At 43.1% G+C, this 23406-nt stretch overlaps 3 long non-coding RNA genes across 5 annotated transcripts in view; 2 read left to right on the top strand and 1 right to left on the bottom strand.

The window, feature by feature from the left end:
- LOC308480675 overlaps positions 1-10836 on the bottom strand; it is a 71343-nt gene extending 60507 nt beyond the window's left edge. For both annotated transcript variants that reach the window (XR_013988216.1, XR_013988217.1), the window contains exons 1-2: positions 10529-10836; positions 7255-7347 (exon numbers count right to left, since the gene is read on the bottom strand). This is a non-coding gene — a long non-coding RNA (uncharacterized lncRNA). The remainder of the gene's footprint in view (positions 1-7254; positions 7348-10528) is intronic.
- A 36-nt stretch (positions 10837-10872) lies between these two features.
- LOC308480647 overlaps positions 10873-23406 on the top strand; it is a 32937-nt gene continuing 20403 nt past the window's right edge. Inside the window, exons 1-2 of one of the 2 annotated variants that reach the window (XR_013988182.1) lie at positions 10873-10946; positions 12784-12876. This is a non-coding gene — a long non-coding RNA (uncharacterized lncRNA). Of the gene's footprint in view, positions 10947-12783; positions 12881-23406 lie in introns of both variants that reach the window. The other variant, XR_013988183.1, reaches the window with a different exon arrangement.
- On the top strand, positions 20210-22723 carry LOC308480671. The gene is made up of 2 exons (XR_013988212.1): positions 20210-21396; positions 21601-22723. It is a non-coding gene; the product is annotated as an uncharacterized lncRNA (long non-coding RNA).

Here is a 23406-nt window from a genome sequence, read left to right as displayed (position 1 = left end):
ACTCCTGTGTTCCACTGCCTCCCGCAGTTTGGTCAGACTCATGCTGGTAGCTTTGAGTACACTGTCCAACCATTTCATTCTCTGTCGTCCTCTTCTCCTTGTGCCCTCAATCTTTCAACATAACGGTCATTTCCAGGGAGTATTATCTTCTCACGAGGTGGCCAAAGTATTGGAGCATCTGCTTCATGATCTGTCCTTCCAGTGAGCATTCAGGGCTGATTTCCTTAAGAATGGATTGGTTTGAAGTTCTTGCAGTCCATGGGACTCTCAAGAGTCTCCTCCAGCATCATTCAAAAGCATCAATTCAAAAGCATCAATTCTTTGGCGATCAGCCTTCTTTATGGTCCACCTCTCACTTCCATACATCACTACTGGGAAAACCATAGCTTTAACTCTATGGACTTTTGCCAGCAAGGTGATGTCTCTGCTTTTTAAGATGCTGTCTAGGTTTGTCATTGCTTTTCTCCCAAGAAGCAGGTGTCTTTTAATTTCATGACTGCTGTCACCATCTGCAGTGATCATGGAGCCCAAGAAAGTAAAATCTCTCACTGCCTCCATTTCTTCCCCTTCTATTTGCCAGGAGGTGATGGGACCAGTGGCCATGATCTTAGTTTTTTTGATGTTGAGCTTCAGACCATATTTTGTTTTTGTCCACTGAATTTTCTTGGCAGGGATACTTGAGTGGCTTGCTGGTTGCTGCTCCAGGTGGATCATGATTAGTCAAAACTCTCCACTATGACCTGTCCATCTTGGGTGGCCCTGCACGGCATAGCTCATAGCTTCTCTGAGTTATTCAAGCCCCTTCGCCTTGACAAGGCAGTGATCCATGAAGAAGAAATATGACACCATAGTAATATTCAAATTACACACAGGGTTCATCCAATTACAGATAGGTAGCCGTGTTGGTCTGCCATAGTCAAAATAAGAAAAATCCTTCCAGTAGCACCTTTAAGACAAACTAAGTTAGTTCTTGGTATGAGCTTTCGTGTGCAAGCACACTTCTTCAGATACACTGAAACAGAAGTAGATCCTTCTATATAGTGAGAAGGTGGGGAGGGGTATTACTCAGAAGGGTGGTGGGAATGGGAGATTGGCAGATAGCTGGGATGAGCCTGCTGACGACTCTTAACGACTGTAATGGGTCTTACAGGAAAAGGCAAGGGGTGAGAAGGTGAGAAATGGCTTAGTCATGTATAATGGGATAAGAATCCAATGTCTTTGTTCAAACCAGGTTTCTCCATGGTTTTAAGTTTGGTAATGAGTTGCAATTCAGCAGCTTCTCTTTCCAGTCTATTTCTGAAATTCCTTTGTAGTAAAACAGCTACTTTGAGATCTTGTATAGAATGTCCTGGGAGATTGAAGTGTTCTCCTACTGGTTTCTCTGTTTTGTGATTCTTGATGTCAGATTTATGTCCATTTATTCTTTGGCGTAAGGTTTGGCCTGTTTGTCCAATATAGAGAGCTGAAGGACACTGTTGGCATTTGATGCCATACACAATGTTAGATGATGAGCAATTGAATAGTCCCGAGATGGTATGTGTGATGTTGTTGGGGCCAGTAATGGTGTTGTCCGGGTGTATGTGGCAGCAAAGTTGGCATCTGGGTTTATTGCAGGCTCTGCTGCCAGTGTCCGTGTTAAGTCTGGTTGTAGTATTATTGTGGGTTAGGAGTTGTTTAAGATTGGGTGGCTGTCTGTAGGCAATGAAAGGTCTTCCTCCCAGAGCTTGAGAAAGAGAACTGTCATTGTCCAGGAGAGGTTGTAGATCTCTGATGATGCGTTGTACTGTTTTAACTTGGGAGCTGTATGTGATGACTAGAGGTGTTCTGTTATTTTCTTTTTTGGGTCTGTCTTGCAGCAAGTTCTCTCTGGGTATAAGTCTGGCTCTGTTGATCTGTTGTCTAACTTCATCTGCTGGGTATTTTAGTTCTGAAAAGGTTTGCTGTAGATCTCTTAGGTGAGAGTCTCTGTCTGTAGAATTGGAACAGATGCGGCTGTAACGTAGTGCCTGGCTATATACAATGGACTGTTTGGTATGTTTGGGATGGTAGCTAGAGGCTACCATCCCAAACGGTATCCCAAAACGGTATCCCAAAAGGGATGAATCCCTTGGGTTCATCCAAGTGCAGGAAAACCCCTCGCCTCCAGCATGACTGCCAGATCCTGGGGAGGCGTTGTCGCTGTCCTGCAACAGTGCCCAAGCGGGTGGTAAGCATCATTACACAACAGATGGAACATGTTTCAGTGGTTTTCCAAAAGTAATAATAATAATAATAATAATAATAATAATAATAATAATAATTTATTATTTGTATCCTGCTCATCTGGCTGGGTTTCCCCAGCCACTCTGGGCGGCTTCCAACAAAGATTAAATATACATTAAAATGTCACACATTAGAAACTTCCCTGAACAGGGCTGCCTTCAGATGTCTTCTAAATATCAGGTAGTTTTTTATCTATTTGACATCTGATGGGAGGGCATTCCACAGGGCGGGCGCCACTACCGAGAAGGCCCTCTGTCTAGTTCCCTGTAACCTCACTTCTCACAGTGAGGGAACTGCCAGAAGGCCCTCGGAGATGGACCTCAGTGTCCGGGCAGAACGATGGGGGTGGAGATGCTCCTTCAGGTATACTGGGCCGAGGCTGTTTAGGGCTTTAAAGGTCAGTACCAACGCTTTGAATTGTGCTCGGAAACGTACTGGGAGCCAATGTAGGTCTTTCAAGACTGGTGTTATGTGGTCTGGGCGGCCACTCCCAGTCACCAGTCTAGCTGCCACGTTCTGGATGAGTTGTTGTTTCCAGGTCACCTTCAAAAGTAGCCCCACAGAGAGCGCATTGCAGTAGTCCAAGCGGGAGATAAGCTGAGTAGGCTCCACTCTGGCGAGACAGTCTGCGGGCAGGGTGGGTCTCAGCCTGCGTACCAGATGGAGCTGGTAGACAGCTGCCCTGGATACAGAATTGTTTCTTGGAATTGTTTCCTGGATACAGAAAGTTTCCTCTTTTTTATGCTTCCACTGCCTCCTTATTTTTATTCAATGCCTCCCAATTGCAAATGAGGCTAATACTGCTCCCCAAGGTGGTGGTATTGCCCATTTTGGGAAACACTGGCCCATACCTGCATAGTACCTAATTTTTTGAACGTTGGTGTGCTTGTGCATTCTTATGGTCACTTTGAATAAGACCTGTCATTGAAGATTGAAGCTGGAGTGGGCCAGGGGGAGTTTGGAGCTGAGAAGGTTCCTAACTTTGGAGAGACCTGGAAACATGCCTTTAAATACTTTTTGGATTATATCGATGACTGTGGGGAGTGGGTCTGTGGGGAATGGGCGGGTTTGATGAAGAGAGATGGAGACAATTTTGGGTTGGAATTCCCCAGGGACCTACTCCTCAATGAGAAAGGAAAGAAATTAAGAAATAGACCAACAAAAGACAAGGAAAAGGGCAAGTATAAACAAGAAGTAGAAGAACTGCAGAAGGGACATGGAAGAGACTTAAGGGCCTCAGACATAAGGCTTCCAGGTTGATGGACTAGATGGAATAGACAGTAAGGACTGACACGATCCGAGACCAGGAAGAAGAGACGCTGGATGAAGATTGGGAAAAAATTATAAATAAAAACTTTCTATTTAGGGAATTAGCTTAAAATTAATGAATATTAGGGAAAATGTTGGAATGAAACTATATGACTCTAGCAGAAATGATATCAGGAGTTATGTATGTTTGAAAACTAAGACTTAAGCTTTAAGGTATTTTAGGGTAAGATAAGGTTAAATAAACTAAGGTAATTTGAATAACAGAATATGGGGAAAGATGGAAAGGATTTGTTGAGCTAATTATTAGGTTAAATTGTTAAGATAAATTTTGTAACAAAAATTGAGAAAGATGGAAAGAATTTGCTGAAATAACTAATTGAACTAGAATGCAAGAAGGGAGGTGTGAGGAGGTCAATGAAACAAGCAAATGGAAGTTATAGATATGTAATTTGGGATTTGTGTTGTTTTTTTTGTCTTCCTTTTTTCTTTTTATCTTTTTGCTGTACTGTTGTATTGGTTTCTGCGGTTTTTTTTTTTTTTATGTATTATTGTGTTGCTTTTTATTTTTTCTTTATTTTCTATAATTCTGAAACTACTAATAAATATTATTTAAAAATAAATAAATGAATAAGACCTTCCCTAGGGTAACCAGCTTCCCCTGACAGCCTTTGCCTTTCTTCTTTCCATCACAGAACGAAGGAATAGCTATGCAAGCTACTATTTGTAATGCTAAAGAGAAATGGATGAGAATGTGCTTGAAAACCATTGTTCTTCTTGCTTAGGCTGTATCAAATTTGGAATGCAGAAATAAATTACTGAATCTCAGAGTAAGCAATGGTACCTAGCACATTTCCAGGCAGTGCAGTACTATTTCAGTTTCAAAGTTCAGCAAATGTATTTTCCAGCAGAGACAGGTAAATCAGTCAGGTTCCTGTTCATAGGAGTTTCCTGCGTGTTCACTCACAAATCTGTTCCATTCCTGCATCAGTGTGATAATTATTTATTGTTCAAGTCTACACACAAATCACATATAAATATGGGCTTTAAACTAATTTTCTCCCGAAACGAACTTTTCTAAACAGCTTTCTTTTGCATTTGGCTACCTTTTTGCCCGGCGTGCTCTGGTCCATGGGGTCACGAAGAGTCGGACACGACTAAATGACTAAACAACAACAACAACACCTTTTTGTTGCTAGCCAAGATCTCTGATGGAATATTAGGAAGTGTAGTACCAGGATGATCTAAGAAAGCATCTGTGGAGGCACAGATCAGAATTCAAAAGAATGAATTCCTCGAACATCCTTAATTCACAAGAAGATTTATATATGAAGATTTGCAGTTTTATAGCCCCATTCAAAGGGTTCCAGATGTGTAACAGCTGAATTGACTCCTTCATCACCAGTGAACTTTCCATCTTCAGTCAAATAAGTTAAAACAATGTAGGAAGAACAGAAATGTTAACTGTGGAAAATGAAAGTTGCCCCATCTCCTCTCCCTCATATTCTGTAGTCCTATTAATTTTCTTTATGCAACCCAGGTGAGTCAAGAGAATCCATTAGCTGTGGGCACAAAGTACTCTAGCACAAACAAACAAATCACATTACGCGCACATAAAAGTGAAAGACTGCCTTTGTGTCCCATTCACTTATATCACATGCAACACAAATCACAACCGAACACCATTTGAGCTATTTTCCTACTGAAAGGAAACATTCTACAGAAAACCAAATGGTGGAACAGGCTTCAACTATTATAGGCTTAGTACTGCCCCACCCCCTCCAGCAGTATGTCTTTATGGCAATATATCTCCTTTTACTTACAACAACTTTACCTCAGTGTTGCAGCATTTGGATTCTCTACATCAATTACAAGCAGAGGAAACAGGGAGGCAGCAATCTAGGGAATTGGTTCAGCCTAGACACTGAAATCCAGCCCCAGGGGCTTTCTGGCGGTTCCCTCATTGCGAGAAGTGAAGGTACAGGGAACCAAGCAAAGGGGCCTTCTTGCCTTGTGGAACACCCTCCCATCAGATGTCAAAGAAATAAACAATTACCTGACTTTTAGAAGATATCTGAAGGCAGCTCTGTATAGGGAAGTTTTTAATGTTTGATACTTTGTTGTGCTTAATTTTCTTCAACATTTAACAGCTGAAAAAGTTACATGGGCCAGCTTCACAACTAAGCTTTGAAAAGACCAATGCCCATCTATTGGAATGAAATTCTTCTATAAACTGCCTATCTCTTAATCCTCAGCTTTTGTTTGATATCCCTGTTTGTTCGTTAGACTTCTTAAAACAATTTCCCCTCAATTCTTGCAAGGTGGGGAGCTCCTTTTCCTATTTAAAAGACTAGCAGAGAATGTGAAGTACAGAATTTGTTGCAAGAGACCTTAAAAAAAATAAATCTGGATGCATCCAGGCAGATTTCCTTTTCTCTGTCAGGATGGTATCCAAAGAAAATGATTAAAAATAAATGGCCATCAAGATCCAACCCAGGTAATTCTTCTTTTCAGTGAGAGCAAAACCTCAGACGTAAAGATAGATACAAATCTCTGAAGGGTTGTCATAGTAATCAACGCACCAAAAGTAATATTTCTACACCTGGAACTTTTTTCTTCCTTTTTTTTACAAGAGAAGAAGAAAAATGATTTGAGTTTCTAATCACAGCAGGAGACTTGGATGGAATGGGAGGTTGACTGTCTTCCTCCACAACCACCTGCTTTTGAGAGAAGAGGAGAAAATCTTGCACAATGAGGATGATTTCAGAAAGCATTTCAGTGTGGTTCTTGGGTGCTGGCTTTACATCTGATGTTAAAAGAGATAGAAAATCTTTTATTTCCTGGCAGGGCACCTTACTTTTCTTTTCTGCCACCCAAAGTGAATGGAGCAGAAAGAGTGCTGGAGAGACTGGGACGCAATTTTTCAATCACTCACAAGTTTATCTGGTGACTTTGAGCCAGCCACTCTCCCTTGTTCTAGCGCACCTCACAGGGCTTGTTGTTGTTGTTGTTTAGTCGTTTAGTCGTGTCCGACACAGTTTGGTCAGACTCATGCTGGTAGTTTCGAGAACACTATCCAACCATCTTGTCCTCTGCCTTCTCCTTCTCCTTGTGCCCTCCATCTTTCCCAACATCAGGGTCTTTTCCAGGGAGTCTTCTCTTCTCATGAGGTGGCCAAAGTATTGGAGCCTCAGCTTCACGATCTGTCCTTCCAGTGAACACTCAGGGCTGATTTCCTTAAGAATGGATAGGTTTGATCTTCTTGCAGTCCATGGTACTCTCAAGAGTCTCCTCCAGCACCATAATTCAAAAACATCAATTCTTCAGCGTACTGAGAGAATAAAATAAGGTAAGTCCCATGGACTTCTTTGGTGAAATTGTTAGAAAGTGAATATGATTAACATTTTTAATCTGTCTGCCATCAATGAATGTCTGTGCAATGGAAAGCTCAGAGGTTTGTGTAAGGTGTCACCTGATGACTAAGAGAGTGGGAGGAAAATAGTGTATATCTCCAGTTCAAACTAGGAATGTACAAACGTGCCCCAGTCCATTCTAACTATTGTTTGTATCCAGTACTTTTAGTTCTGCTGCAACTGTATTATTTTGCACAAGCTTTTGTTCCATTTCAACATCCACTGATGTGGAAATATACCTATTTTTTATGTAACATAGCACCCAATGAACACATATTTCTCAGTTGTCAACAAATATTTACAGATCAGTTACCTTGCCTGTGTGTTTCCTTTTCCAGTTCATAAATTTGCAGTTCGCAGGCCTTGTTAGTCTTTGATAGCAAAAGCAACAGAGTCCTGTGGTGCCCTAAAGTCAAAGCGAATGAAGGAGTTATTGGACCATCACAAAGCCATCCATGGCTGTAATCCTAACTATGTCTACTCAGCTGTCAGTCCCATTGAATTAAAGAGGGCCAAGGTAAGTCTTGTTAGGATTGCAACCTATCTGGGTGGCTTGATTTCATTCCTTCCTTCATTTTCATTGTAGGCTGCTTTTCTACAAAGAAATCATGCTCAAAGCAGCTTACAACAAAGAAACAGGGATGTATTAAAACATCTTCATCATCATCATCATTTATTATTTATAATAATAATAAAATATAAATATTGGCTGGGTTTCCCAACAGAATATTCATAGAATCAATCATTAAATACTTCCTTAAAGAGGGCTGCCTTCAGATGTCTCCTAAAAGTCGGATAGTTGTTTATTTCCTTGACATCTGATGGGAGAGCATTCCACAGGGGGGTGCCACCACTGAGAAGGCCCTCTGCCTGGTTCCCTGTAACCCCACTTCTCACAGGGAGGGAACCGCCAGAAGGCCCTCACCGCTGGACCTCAGTGTGTGGGCTAAACGATGGGGGTTTATGACCAGGGTTGCTGTGCGTAAGAGAAACCTGGTGGACAAGCAGTGGCAAGATCTGGCCCATCTGCTTCATCTAAGCAAGTCTCTGTTACACATGCCAGATCAAGTCCTCCATCCACGATCAAGTCATGGATGGCAGTGGTCTTATGAATAATTGACGTGGCATTGCACAGCAGCACCTGGAGGTTATGTGGGTCTCCCTTGTTGATTCCAGTATCTTTCCAGTCAAAACCAGGCCCAGAGGCGGGGATAGTCTTCAAACAATGACTAAACCTGCCTCCTCAGTAATGACATGGTCTGGTCTTAGCGTAAGTCCTCCTGCTGCCCATGATCACTGAGATCGGGTGTCCCAGTGCATCCCCCCTGCCCATGAAACCTGCACTAGCCATTCTGTTGGCTGGGGCCCACTGCCAGGCAGCCCTGACCCTCTCCCCTTAAGATCAAAGTATAAACAATACAATAGCCAATAAAACAGTGGGGGGGGGGAATACAATTATACCAAAACTGTCAGGAGTCCAGGTTCTCAGCTTGATAACACAGTAAGCGTAGGTCAGGCACATCCAACTCGCAAGAGACTGCAATCTACTCCCAGTATTAAAAAATTGACAGTGATCTACCCATTGTTATTGCCCAGAGTTGTTGAGCTTTTTTGGGGGGGAAAGGAGGTGCAAAACAATTTCTAAGCATCTTTTGGGGATCACCACAGAACACCCCGTGATCAACCTGTTACATCCCCACGATCGACCAGTAAATCGTGATCATCCTGTTATACATGCCTGGTGTAGGTAATTAAAAAGGAGCATTATTGCCAAAAACAACAGGTAGCTTAAACAAAGCATCCGGCATCATTACTCAGATGACCCTTCTAAAAAGTCATTCTGGGATCTACAGAAGATATTCAACTTACGACTCTTACGTCTTTGGTTTTTCTTCCTGTCTAGCAACCCCCCTCCCCCCCCCCCCAATTCGCCAGCTTTTGGGACTTATTGGCTTAGCTCCAACCTGATCTGGTTCAGACAGACTATCTCCTTGCCTGTTTGTGCCTAATTGATCTCCCAGAGAGCTTTGGCTGCATTCCAGCCCACTCTCCATCGTTCCCTCGGCAACCAGCATTCCAATGCCTGTGGCAGTTGCACTGGGCACTGGCCGCTGTTCAGCCGGCTGCAAATCTAACTCTCTCTGTTCTGCAGCTGGCTGTGGAGTTTCACTAGGAGCTGGCTCATTCCCGACAAAAACTAAACCAACCCAGAGCCCCAACCAAACATCCAACCCACCAGGAACAGAGCAAAAAAACAAAAATGCCACCTACTGTGTAAGAACATTTCAAAACACATGGACAGTTGGAGCAGGGAAGCAACAGCAGAACATCCGCCCGCCCCCATCACTTCCCCAGGAGTTCACTCCAGTGAGTCCAGCCCTGCGCAATGGGCCATGCAGTCCTCTCTGCAGCAGATGATTCCTCAGCTTCCCTTTTAAAAAAAAATATAATTTTTATTAACCGACCAATCAAATCAAATCAAATCAAATCAAATCACATCACATAAATTCCGAATTACAAAGCCGAATTTTAAATTTTTGTTGAGGGGACCCATATTTCAAGTTTCAAAGGGGGATTCCGATCATCTTCTTGCTACTGCGTTCATATCCAAATCAGTCCAGATAAAGTTCATAATTCTATCCAGTCTTATCTTGCTGTTTCCACGCCTCATCTTGCTCGTACATTTTTCTTTTTCCTTTATGCTCTCTTCAGATAATCTCCTTAAGCAGATAAACACCAATTATATCCTGTGTGGATTTTTCCGTTCGACCAATCCTCATATCGTGATGGTTTCCATATATCATCACTTTCATAAATAACATCGCTCTTTCCATCATTAATCTCAGGGTCTGTCGTTCTTAAGTCCCACTGAGGAGTCTCACCCATAGTATAAAAACAGCTCTTTCCTCCTCCCAGACACAAGTCCTCCGACAGAGCTTACCAATATGGCGACGGTATTTTTAACTGCGTCATTCCAGAGCTCTTAAACTTTCCACGCTTTTCTTAAAACATGCTTTGGTTAGAAACTTTATCTCCACACAGTCGTAAATCCACAGCTTAAGTCATTAAAGTGGCATTTCTGACTTGGGGGGGGGGGTTCTTGTTTAATCACATAGAGGTTTTTCCCCCCCTCCCAATCCAGTCCTTTTGCCATACCGAGTCTTGGCTGTCTTCTCAAAATTGATTCTTGTTCTTCCGACTCATCTTGTTTATCAGAGAACTCTTCAGTTAGCAGTCTTTACTCCCCCTCCTTCCTTGAAATATGTGCATTCGCTTCTTCCTAATTGTTCCTTTTGAAGTTCTTTCAGCTAGCGACGCGGATCAGAGACGGCGTCCAGGAGCGCCGAAATCCACAGGAGGGCATTCTGCCTAATGCCCCCATGCCGTCAAATTCGGGGGTGGTATAGGGCACAGCAGGCAAGGACAACCCCCCCCCCACAATCCTGGGGGGGGGGTAGGGAGGCTATTTACTCCCATCACAGCCTCCTAATTACCCCCTGTGGGTCGGAGAGATGTTATTGTCAGCCATCTTCCAATGCGCCCCAGTGGCCCCTCCGATTCCTCAGCTTCCCAGGGTAAGTAAGTACCTGGAAGTGTGAGGGCCTGGGCCCCACCAACTAGGCTGGCTGGTGAAAGCCTTGAAAGGGAGCAGGCCCTACAGTCCTCACCAATGCCAATAGCATTGCAAATCAACCAGAAATGGAACATCCCAAAAAATTACTATACTTTTCAATGTATAAGACTAGGTGTTTTTTTTACTCAAAAACAATGTTAATAAACGGGCTTATACACGGGCAGTGCATTGTGGGCACGGGTGATTGGTTGCAGCTCCGAGCCACAGCTTGTCAGAGAAGATTTGGTGGGTGATTGGTTGCTGCGGCAAGGGCTGCCATTGATTGGGTGCCACTGTGGCAGTTGGGCATTCGAATTCCGGCTGCTGTTGGTGAGTGGACAGACGGCAGTTGGCTTCTGCGACACGAGCAATTCTGAGCGTTTGTCATCCGGGTTAGTGATTTTCTTCATTCCGCCCCCCCAAAAAAGCTCAACAACTCTATTTTCTTAAATTTGAGTCCCCCAAAATAGTCTTATACATGAAGGTGTGTTATACACGGAAAAATATGGTACATTCCAATACTACAAATATAACAAGGTTACAGTGGTACCTCGGGTTAAGAACTTAATTAGTTCTGGAGGTCCGTTCTGAACCTGAAAATGTTCTTAACTTGAGGTATCACTTTAGCTAATGGGGCCTCCTGCTGCCGCCACACCGCCGCTGCCTGATTTCTGTTCTCATCCTGAAGCAAAGTTCTTAACCTGAGGTGCTATTTCTGGGTTAGCGGAGTCTGTAACCTGAAGCATCTGTAACCTGAAGCGTCTGTAACCCGAGGTACCACTGTACTTAAAAAGCATGCAGCACCAACAGCAAAAATAACAAGGGAATTTCTCTTTAGTCCTAGAAACACCCCTCCCTTGATGTTCCCCATTGTCCGTCACCTTCAGCAGATTCTTATAAGGCTTCCAAAGCAAAGGGTGGGTGGGGGGAGCTAAAAACACCCATCTCAAGATGCTGCTTAATGAGGTTTTCAGTGCAAGCTTGTCATCCTCTCGCATTCTCTTTACTCAAGCATCAGGGAGGGACCACTTAGCACTCAAAATTTTGCTCGGTGTCCTGGATTATATGGATTGCTGTGGGCAAGTCACACTTTTTACAGACATTTTCTTTGCTCCCTGTACTGCCACTGAACCACATATAAATCCTTCTTTCAACTGCGCATTTTATTCCAGAAATGCATATTCTTTTGACCTGGCCACAGTGACCCATGCGACGGTCACCTCCAGGCTTGACTACTGTAATTTGCTCTATGCGGGGCTGCCCTTGAAGCTGTCCAAGAAACTCCAGCGGATGCAGAATGCTGCAGCAAGGCTCCTCATGGGGTCTCTGCCATGGGAGCATATTCACCCAGTGCTTTTCCAGCTGCACTGGCTCCCGGTGGAGTACAGGGTCAGATTTAAGGTGCTGGTTTTGACCATTAAAGCCCTTCACAACTTAGGACCCTCGTACCTACGGGACCGCCTCTCCCCGTATTCCCCACGGAGAGCCTCAAGGTCCATAAACAGCAACACCCTAGTGGTCCCAGACACTAAGGAAGTTAGATTAGCTTCAACCAGAGCCAGGGCCTTTTCAACTCTGGCTCCGGCCTGGTGGAACGCTCTGTCTCAAGAGACCAGGGCCCTGCAGGATCTGATTTCTTTCCGCAGGGCCTGTAAGGCAGAGTTGTTCCACCTGGCCTTTGGCTTGGAGCCAATTTGATTCCCTCCTTCTCTTTCTTTTTTCTTTTCCTTTCTCCTCCTGCGATGAGGCTACATTTTAATATTTTAATGTTTCAATATTTTAATGTTGTATTTTAATTTTGTTTTTAAGTTGTAATCATTCAACTTGTTTTTATTATTGCTTGTAAGCCGCCCTGAGCCCGGCCTTGGCTGGGGAGGGCGGGGTATAAATAAATATTATTATTATTATTATTATTATTATTATTATTATTATTATTATTACAGGAAATGGCCGTGTGTGTTCATCGGCTGAAGTATAACATTCATGTTAATTTATGTTGAAATGTTTGTAGTAAAGGGGTGGAATTCAACACTCTGCTATTTTAAAGCAGGTGGGTGTAGAGCACAAGCTATGATCATGTTGCTACTGGATTTGATAGAACAAATCCCAATTTTTCTTCCCCACCCCACCCCCTGGTTCCATGGCACATTTTTAAAATTATGCACTAGAACAATTTTGTGATAATCTTTGAAAAAAACATATATTTCTTTCCTGACCATTCATTTTCAGATAAGACGTTTGCATGAGAATTATGTTGCACATTTGATATACATATCTTCTCCAGAGAGGAGTTTAATCCAGAGCTGCCAGAACTGCACAAATGTAGGTTAGTCACAAATATCTGAAATAATTTGAATGAAAAATTGATGGCTGTCTGGTAAAGAGTTATAGAAATCAGGGAGAAAGAAATGTAGGTTAGCCTAGACTGCTAAACAATCTACTTTTTCTCCTCCACAATGATCCCTCCCCAAAAAAATAACATAAAAATGCTTACATTGGGAAAGAAATAAAAAGTTTCCTGATCCCCAAAAGTAAAGCCACCCTTTCGTAGGAAAAACTTCCTGAGAAAACTGGCAACGAACATGGTGTCAGCAAAGATTCATAGATGACCCATAAGTATGTAAAAGAGTTTGTATGCATGCTTTTCCACCAAAGATATGAGGAAAGCCACCTTTAAAAACGAACAGCAGCTTCTATCTTCGGCAATAAGCTTTCCATGCTGTATTTATTGCAGAAGTCTTGCATGAAGTGACACACAAAGTTCTGATGGCACATGCAGTCCTCCCACGGAGGACCTTAAGGTCCATAAATAGCAACACCCTAGAGGTCCCTGGCCCTAAGGAAGTTAGATTAGCCTCAACCAGAGCCAGGGCCTTCTCAACATTGGCTCCGGCCTGGTGGAACGCTCTGTCTCATGAGACCAGGGCCCTGCGGGATCTCATTTCTTTCCGCAGGGCCTGTAAGACAGAGGTGTTCCACCTGGCCTTTGGCTTAGAATCAGTTTGATTCCCTCCCCCTCTTTCTTTTTCCTTTCTCCTCCTGTGAAGAGGCTGCATCCTAATGTTTTAATGTTGTACTTTAATCTTGTTTTTTAAATCGTATTTTAATCAACATATTTTTATCATTGGTTGTTAGCTGCCCTGAGCCTGGTCTTGGCTAGGGAAGTGAGGAGAACCAGAACTTACAGGGTTAAACAGTTCTGTGTGACGTCTCACATTCTGACGCGTGGTTTGGTTCACATACGGGAATCTTTCTTTGTGTGAGAGTTTCCTTTCGTTTTTGGCTGAGAGACGAAAGAATGTCTGCTCTCTCGCCGGGACAGATTTATGATGTTTTTCTTCTCATTAAAGGCTGTTAGAGATTAGCAAGAAGCCTGCGTTCAGTCTGATTTATTACCCACACACAAGGCAACACTTTCTACCGCTGCAGAACTCTGCTATGAACTCTGCTAAGAGTTCAAGTTTTTCCTATCAGCACAGGGGAAGTGTGCCAGGCGCCATCTTATCTCAGCAAGGGAGGGCAGGGTATAAAAAAATAAAATGTTGTTGTTGTTGTTGTTGTTGTTGTTGTTGTTGTTGTTGTTCTACTGTAACATCATCCCACTTAACCTAAGGTTACCAGGCGTCCCTGTTTGCCGGGACAGACCCCGGATTTACAAATCAGTCCCCTGACAAAATCCATCTATTTAGTAGGAAGTGGAAAAGTGTCCCTGGATTCATTGAAAAAAATCTGGTAACCTTAAACCCCCCCCCCCCCCCAAGAAGCTGCATTCTAGGCCAAATTAGGTTCTGGAACCCCTTTGCCCATGGCTGGTGAGGAGCAATGGTGGGCAAGAGTTTTTGCTGATGTCATTATCTCCATGGAGCCCCATGGGAGTGGGAGGGAGTAGAGGCTTCCCACACTGGAGTTCAGGAGCATTTTGCCCCATGAGCTTCCCACCCACCCTTAAGTTAGCCTTCACTGGGCTATTTTGGGTCACTGGTGGACTAGGGCTGGAAACCATTCCTCCCCTCCCAACCAGGTTTGCACTAGGTTGGGGTTTCCTTGCCTTTCCCCCAGTGAAAATTATGAATTTCTTTCATTGCTGCCACCACCATGTGAATATGGGGCATTCGTGTTTTGAAGAAAACTGTAGATTCATTTCAGTGTTTGTGAAGAGCAGCTTCCATTCTTCTGTCTCTTGATTATGGACCTGTATGTAGATCACTTGGGCCATGTTGGAAATTAAAGCATTAAAATCTATACCATGTGGGGATAAGGCCTTCAGAAAATGGCTACCCTCCTCTCTCAATATCACCCTAAGACAAACTAATAAATTGTTTACTTCTCTTTTTTCCCTGATCCCTGTCTGATGCTTTCCTTCCTCTTTGCTAGTTTCTCCTCCTTCCCCGCCAGTTACTCTTACCCTACTTCCCTTTGCTCTGTTTTCTTTCCCCCGTCACCCCTTCCCGCTCCCACATCCTTACCCAAGCAAGTGATGATACATCTCTATGGGAACCACTCGACTCTCATCCTTTTGAGGAGACAGCCATTTTAGAATCCTCCCCAAATGCATTGCCCAGCATCAAGTTGGACTTCTGAATTTTTGGGATTCCAAAATAACCACTGCCTCATGGGGCTAGAAGTAGAGCTCATATAGAAATGCAAGTGGCACTGTGGTCTAAACCACTGAGCCTCTTGGGCTTGCAAATCAGAAGGTCGGCAGTTCGAATCCCCATGTCGGGGTGAGCTCCCGTTGCTCTGTCCCATCTCCTGCCAACCTAGCAGTTCGAAAGCACACCAGTGCAAGTAGATAAATAGGTACCACTGTGACGGGAAGGTAAATGCCATTTCCATGTGCTGCTCTGGTTTCGCCAGAAATCATGCTGGCCACATGACCCAGAAAGCTGTCTGTGGACAAACAGCAGCTCCCTTGGCCTGAAAGCGAGATGAACCCCAACCCCATAATCGCCTTTGACTGGACTTAACCATCCAGGGGTCCTTTACCTTTACCTTTACTAGAACTGCCATCATCCACTTGAGTGACAAGCATGCAGTAAAATCCCATTTTACAGTAAGTCTTTTTTTTAAAAGAAATGCAAAAGGACCCGTGCAAATAAAAGAAATATAAAATAATGCAGGGTGGGGTGTTGTTGTTGTTGTTTAGTCATTTAGTCATGTCTGACTCTTCGTGACCCCCTGGACCAGAGCACGCCAGGCATTTCTGTCTTCCACTGCCTCCCGCAGTTTAGTCAAACTCATGCTGGTAGCTTCGAGAACACTATCCAACCATCTCGTCCTCTGTCGTCCCCTTCTCCTTGTGCCCTCCATCTTTCCCAACATCAGGGTCTTTTCCAGGGAGTCTTCTCTTCTCATGAGGTGGCCAAAGTATTGGAGCCTCAGCTTCAGGACCTGTCTTTCCAGTGAGCACTCAGGGCTGATTCCCTTAAGAATGGAGAGGTTTGATCTTCTTGCAGTCCATGGGACTCTCAAGAGTCTCCTCCAGCACCATAATTCAAAAGCATCAATTCTTCGCAGGGTGGGGTATGGGACATTTATTTGTGTTTTTTATTTTGAGCATGCATGTGTAAGGACTGATGGTCCAGTGCAAGTATAGCTCGGCAATTCAATTAAAGTGCCATTTCTAGAAATTCACACACCTGCTGATTTCTATTTATATTTAGGGATAATTAATAAACCACCCTGCAGAGAGTGTCTGTCGCAGATGGGAAGTAAGGAAAGGCCACGTTTTCACTAGAATGTCAAAGTGGGACAAAGCCATACCCGACATTCCCCTTCGATGCTGAAACCAGGTCTACTGCCAGGGCAGAGGTTGCAGATGAGGAAATATGTTCCCCATTTCCTTTGCTGTCAGTGATTAATCTTACTGTGGGCAGTACTGCTTTGCCCCTGTTATATTCTGAAAGGTTACAGTGAGTTTAATAAGTCTTCTATCAAATGAAAGCGGTTTCAAAACAGGAGAAAATACTCAAATATTCTCAACACAAAGAACAAGCAACCACTCCCACCCCCAATTTACACGGGGTAATGTTCTGAGCTACCATAAGAGCCATTGAGAAAACCTTCAAACACCCTGTTCCGCCCCTTTTTTGCGATACATTTGTGACATTTTGGGGTCAATTCTGGGTTCGGTGCGATGCCGTATGAGCGATTGTGCACATATTGAACATGTGTAAATTGGGCGACTGAATCATCACAAATGATAATTGTTTGCATGGGCTCGCCACCATAGCAAAGAGGATTTTGGAGCCCTCACAGCCTGAACAAGACCAGTCCAGCCAAGCTTATTACAGGGATGTGAATATCAGGGCTTTCTCTTTCCTTCTAACATGTGCTACTGTGAATGGAACGATGAGATAGGCCCAAGCCGATTTTTCTCAGATGCAGGAAATTGTTTTCCGGTTGCACTGCTCATTTTTTCCATGAGTGTGCTGCTTCTGCTGCCACCACCAGGATCACTACCCCTTCCTCCAGGCCTCACTCTAGCAACAGCCAAGGGAGTGCTTCCTCAGAACAACGTGCTCTGGAGAATGCAGTTGTGAGAGTTCCTGTGGCACTGTGGGTTTCCACAGCAAGTAGTTTAAATTTAAGGGAGGTAGGGAGTTGAAAGTCACTGACTAACTTAGTAGTGTTAAGCTTTATTTCTAAATCGGTAGCATTTTCATTGCTAAGGCAAACCACACCAGGGCACAGGGGCTCTCTCAGCTATCTTACCCAGAATGCCTCACTCTGAGGGAGACTGCAGCTCCTCCCAAGGCTAGCATCACTTTCTTCAGAAACAGTGACAACAGCAACAAGGGGCAGAACCCCCCACCTGCACTCGTCCCATGTTGGCTTAGGGCGGGCATCCCCAACCTTTGGCCCTCCAGATGTTTTCGCCTACAACTCCCATGATTCTTAGCTAACAGGACCAGTAGTCAGGGATGATGGGAATTGTAGTCCAAAACATCTGGAGGGCCAAATGCTAGGGCTTATCTTAAGTAACATGGGGAGAGGGGTTCTGGTTTGCAAACATTTCACTGGCTGAAGCTTTATATACTGAGCTGCACCCTAACCATTGTTTTCTCCCTTGTCATTTTTAATGGCATACACGTTGGCACCATTGGAGCCCCTGTGTTAAGCCCTGAATGAGTTCTCAAAAGCTTGTCTGTGGTACAAGGTGTCCATCCATAGACTCAATAAAGCAGACTCCATTAATCTTATCAAATTGGTTCATGTGGAATTGTACTCTGAAGTGTTTGTTTAAAACAGTGGAGTGTGGCAGGGGGAGAAACCTCTGAATGCCTCAGTTTCCGCGGAGAGAAGTCTTTATCGTCAAGCCACTTTCTCCAGAGTAATCCTGTTGAACTCGGTAATGCTACCCTTACGTAAGCAATCTGTAGGTTGCAGCCTACAATGTCTGTTTCCACTCTTTATTAGGCCAGGGTCCCTCATCAGTATTCTTTCCTGCGCTCGTTCCTCCTTTTAAGACAGTTTCTTGGAAGTCTTCACAAAGGACAGTTACACAGTGTGCAGGCAGCTTGTTCATCTTTGGATTCTGTCCACCTGGCCTGCCCCCCTTCCCGCCCACAGATGCACAATGGGAACTGCACAAGTTCGGCTTTTTTCAAAGCCATTCTCCTACCTGTGAAAGAGAAAGTCGGATTTGCCAATGTTCCTTTTCAGTCTCCATCACAACTGCCTTGCCTCTCTCTCTCCCCCCTCCTTTTATTGTGGCTGCCTCTGACACTTAGCCACATCGTTCTGAAGTTGTTCCTCTTCTTCCTCTGCCTTGTTGTATTCTACACTTTTGGCTTTTCGAGATAAGGGCATCTTCTGAGCTGCAGCAGCATCCCATTTGCAGGAGAGTGTCTTGCGGAAGTGTGTGCAGTGCAGAAATCGTATCCACTCAGCTCTCCACTCAGAAACAGAGAGACTTTGCTAGGTCACTCAACAAAGCTGATCCCCACCCCCCGGCAACAAATGCACTCTTCCCCCTCCATCCTTTGTTTGCAGGAGTGTGGGGTGGGTGTGGGGTGGGGGGGTGTTTGTACATGTTCTATTTTCCTTGCTACCACTTGGTTCAATTGATCCACCTAACAACAATGGAGAGAATGCTATTCTTATGTTTCTTTCTTTGGATCAAGAGAACCAGTGTTGTATAGTGGTTAGAGCAGAGCTTTCCCAACAGTGTGGCGTGACATGTTAGTGTATTGGCTGCAGTGCATGGATGTGTTGCATGAATGCTCCCTGCACTCCTCCCAAGGCTGGAAAGGGCGCTGTGGTCTAAACCACAGAGCCTAGGGCTTGCCGATTGGAAGGTTGGCGGTTCGAATCCCCGTGACGGGGTGAGCTCCCGTTCCTCGGTCCCTGCTCCTGCCACCCTAGCAGTTTGAAAGCACTTCAAAGTAGGAACTACTCCAGCGGGAAGGTAAACGGTGTTTCCGTGAGCTGCTCTGGTTTGCCAGAAGTGGCATAGTCATGATGGCCACATGACCCATGGTCATGGTCTTACATATATTTGTCTTATTTTTACCACCTCCAGCTTCCCGTTTTGATTACATCAACCTCCTCCCACTGTTCACAGACCAGGGGATGGATTTTCCAAATTCGGCAGCAGGAGACCAGCAGCCCACAGAGTCTTTGGAGACTTTGAAATCTAGGGAAGAAGAGGGAAGATAATCAGGGAATGGGTTCTAGACATTTTCCCCAAAGCATCTAAGGTGGCTCCGAGGACAATTTTTTAAAAATTAATCTAACCATGACCTGATTACCTATATTTCTAAATCTTAATGGATAGCAAAAGAAACAGACTATGTAAAGAATAAGAGATCCTATTTATAAGCGGGATGAAGAAATCTTCATTGTGTCAATTGCATTTTCTGAAAAACCTCTTTTCTTCTGAGCAACTGTTCTCAAATAGTTGCTCTTCCCAAATTTCTCAGCCAAGTCACTCAGCAGGGGGATGTGTCATAATAGTAGACATGACACCATTACTTTAGCGACCTTGCTTAACAGTATGAATTTCCCCCCTTAAGGAAGTGAAATGTTATGAGTTTGTGGGTGACAGACTCTCCTATGCCATGTGTTTCTGGGTGCCAGGCATTGAACCCTTGGACACTGAACATCTGGGGAGTTGATCTAAGCTTTGTTTAAAGGAAGCCCAAGCTCTACATTTGATTACTGGCTATTAAAAACTGGTTGAAACCACTGCATTTCATTCACAAAAGAAAAGCTGACGTGATTATGATAAAGGTTTATAGACAATGGGTGACACATTTATTGATCCTTTCCGTAAGTTATTATATGTCCAATGTTTAATTTATATATAGTAAGATATATATAGTAAGTTATATATAGTATGAGATCTAGTCCAACCCTCTGCAATGCAGGAATCTCAGTGAAAGCATCCATGGCAGATGGTCATCCAGCTTCTGTTTAAAAACCTCCAAGGAAGGAGAGTCCACTACTTCTTGTGATAGTCTGTTAGACTAGATGACCCATGGGTTCCTTACAACTCTAATATTTTATGATTCTATGAAATGGATCTGGATTAATGACAGTCATTCACCAGTTCATATTCAAAACTGCTTCCCACCTCAACTCCTTACTGATTACTATACATAAATAAAACATTAAAGTAGACAAATAATAACCTACAAGAAGGATCAATAAATGTGTCACCCATTGTCTATAAACCTTTATCATAATCACATGTCATATTTTCTTTTGTGAATGAAATACAATGGTTTCAACCAGTTTTTAATAGCCAATAATCAAATGTAGAGCTTGGGCTTCCTTTAAACAAAGCTTAGATCAACTCCCCAGATGCTCAGTGTCCAGGGGTTCAGTGCCTGGCACCCAGAAACTTATGGCACAGTGGAGTCTGGCACCCACAAACTCATAGCATTTTACTTCCTTGCAGCCTAAGGAAAACTGTTTATTGGCAGAACACACTAGGCAGAAACTGAAAGAAATGGGGATGAGGAGGTCTAAGGGTGAAGCCCTGCTCCTGTCCATCATAATACTGGACAGATTACTACAGGGTGTTGAGAGGGGTTATTTTTAACTCTTAGGTGAGAAACAGCAGCCGTCATCTAGGCCAGAAGTGTTGTCCCTTGGTGACCCCTCCATGTTGAAAAGTGTGTGTGTGTTTGCAAGGTGTTTCTTGTCCTGTCCAGAAAAGCACCGTGCTGGATGAAGCCAGCTCTAGATCTTTTCTAAATAAATTGAATAAAACCACTTAACCCACTGAAAGATATATTTGAGAAATAAATATTAAGGGGAACAATGCCCATTGTTAAGGAAGGTAGCTAAAGTAACCGTGTCATGCCCTCCATTGTGACACGTTCCCCTGCTGAGAACTTTGGGTAGAGCAACTATTTGAGGTTATTGAGTGAGAAACAAGTTGGTTTGGGTGAATTGTGTTTGCTGAAAAAAAATTAAGATTTCTTCATCACGCTTTTAAGTAGGATCTCTTATTCTTTCCACAGTCTGTTTCTTTTGCTATTCCTTAAGATTTGGAAACATAGGGAACCAGGTCATGGTTAGAATTATTTTTAAAGATTGTCCTCAGGGCCCCCGTAGATGCTTTGAGGGAAATGGCTTGCAGTGCAGAGATAGAGAGTATCGAGGAAATAACTAGAATCCATTTCGTGACCTTCTTTTTTTTCTTCCCTAGATGTTCCGGTCTGTGAGGGATTCGAGAGCTGCTGGCCTCCTGTTGCCGCTCCATCAAAATCCATCCCCTGGACTGTATGAGGGAAGAAAGTGTAATCGTGGAAGGAAGGAGAATTAAAGTGAGAACCATCTATGTGAGACCAAAGGACCAGGCGATGGATGCCACCAGTGCTTCCACCAGTGGTGAGTGTTGATCTTGGTTCATGAAAAACAGGGAGGCCAGAGAGAATCTGGCTGGCTGGGGGGTGGGGGGGGGAGGCAGCTCCCTGATTTAAGAAGAGTGTAGGGATTGGATGAGGAAGGGAGAATAATGTGGGCCACTTGGAGATCCTTGCAGTAATAATAAATGAAAATTTTAAGAACCTTTTCTGTTCTTTTCTCTTCCAGGCAGCAGCAACAGTGAGGCCAGCAGCTCAAGCTGAGCTCCCCCACCACAGTCCAGTTCCCCCTTCCCCAATTAAATATTTTTTCTTCTATTCTAATAAAGGTTGTATTACAAATATGCTAGTCTTTTGTCATGTTAATGGAAAGAAGAGGAAGAAGTCCCAGCAAAAGAAGAATGGATACAAAAACTTATGGAATATGCAGAAATGGCAAATCTTACCGGAAAAATAAAAAATCAAGATAACAAACTTTTTAGATATTTCTTATTAAAATGAGAGAGGAAGTATCAATTAAAAGAATTTAAGGAATTATCATGCTGTTTTACAACATGAATACCATATCATCATTTGGACCAAGTATTTAAGAAAGATGTGATACGAGGGTTTGGGGAACAAATATCACAACTGGAGAGAGATCTGTTGGAATGTAATGTAAAAGTGCTGTCTAAAATGTATAAGATATTATTGGAATGGGAGACCAAGGATGAGCAAGTAAATTCCTCAATGATACATTAGGCAATAGATACTGGTTATAATGTAGATATGGGAGCATGGGAACAATTGTGGAATATGGATATAAAACTTACAGCATGAAAGAAAATTATATGAAAATGTTATATCAATGGTACGTAATACTGAGTAAATGGCAAAAATGTATAAATCTAAATCAAATAAGTGTTGGAAGTGTAAAGAGAAAGAAGGTTCTTTTTATCATATGTGGTCTTGCAGTAAGGTTAAAGCTTACTGGGAAATGATATATAATGAATTGAAAAGGATGCACAAAATAACTTTTATTTTTTTAAAAAACCCAGAAGGTTTTCTTTAAGGAATTATAGGGACAGAACTACCTAAATTGTATAAAATTTATTCATGTACGCAAATGGTTTATTGAATATTTAGAAATAAACTGTAAACAGATAAGAAGATTAGCAGGATTATTGTAATAACCTGCAGTTTTATAAGAGTATTTAAAGTAGCTGTATAAATGAGCAAACAAAGTTAATTTGGATATGCAGAAAATATAAAAAAACAAATTTAAGGAATTGCAGAAAGAGGGGGAAGGAAGTCAAGTTTTGAAATGTTAAGATGATTGTAAAATTACTGAAATGTGTAAAATTGAAAATCATTTTAAAAAAGGAATGAGGTACAACAGAGACTGCAGTTTCTTTTTGATGCATGGTTTGTATAAAACTGAAAATCATAAATGAAATATATATAAAAAAGAGAAAGGCAGGTCATTCCTGTCAGCATTCACCTGCACAGTGCTGCCTGCCCCCCACCCACCTTGCCCCTCTTCCGGTAAGCTGCAGTGATGCTGCTACCAGGAAACTTGCAGCTAAGGTACCTCTTCTATCAAGCTCTTTTATTACATTTTTTTTTTTTTTTGCCCAACCTTCTGTCCAAGGAGTTCAAGATGGCATACATGGTTCTCTTCCCCCTCCTCATTTAATCCCCATAACAACCCTTTGAAATAAGTTAGGTTAGATGCATCAGATTCCTAGAATCATACAGCTGGAAGGAACCCCAACAGTCATCTAGTCCAACCCCCTGCAATGGAGGAATCTCAGTGAAAGCATCCCTGACAGATGGCCAGCCAACCTCTGCTTAAAAACCTCTGAGGATGGAGAGCCCACCACCTCTCGTGGGAGTCTGTTTGACTGACAAACAGCTCTTACTGTTAGAAAGTTTTATTTTACAAATGTTTAGTTGGAATCTCCTTTCTTGTTTCGAGTCCTACCCTCCAGAGCAGGAGAAAACAAGCATCCTCCCTCTTCCATGTGACAGCCCTTAAGATATCTGAAGATGGCTA

The sequence above is a fragment of the Podarcis pityusensis genome (assembly GCF_964106645.2).
Source record: "Podarcis pityusensis genome assembly, chromosome: 6".
In the NCBI taxonomy this organism is placed as follows: domain Eukaryota; kingdom Metazoa; phylum Chordata; class Lepidosauria; order Squamata; family Lacertidae; genus Podarcis; species Podarcis pityusensis.
Note: the sequence above shows the minus strand (reverse complement) of the source record. Positions and strands in the feature narration are given on the sequence as shown.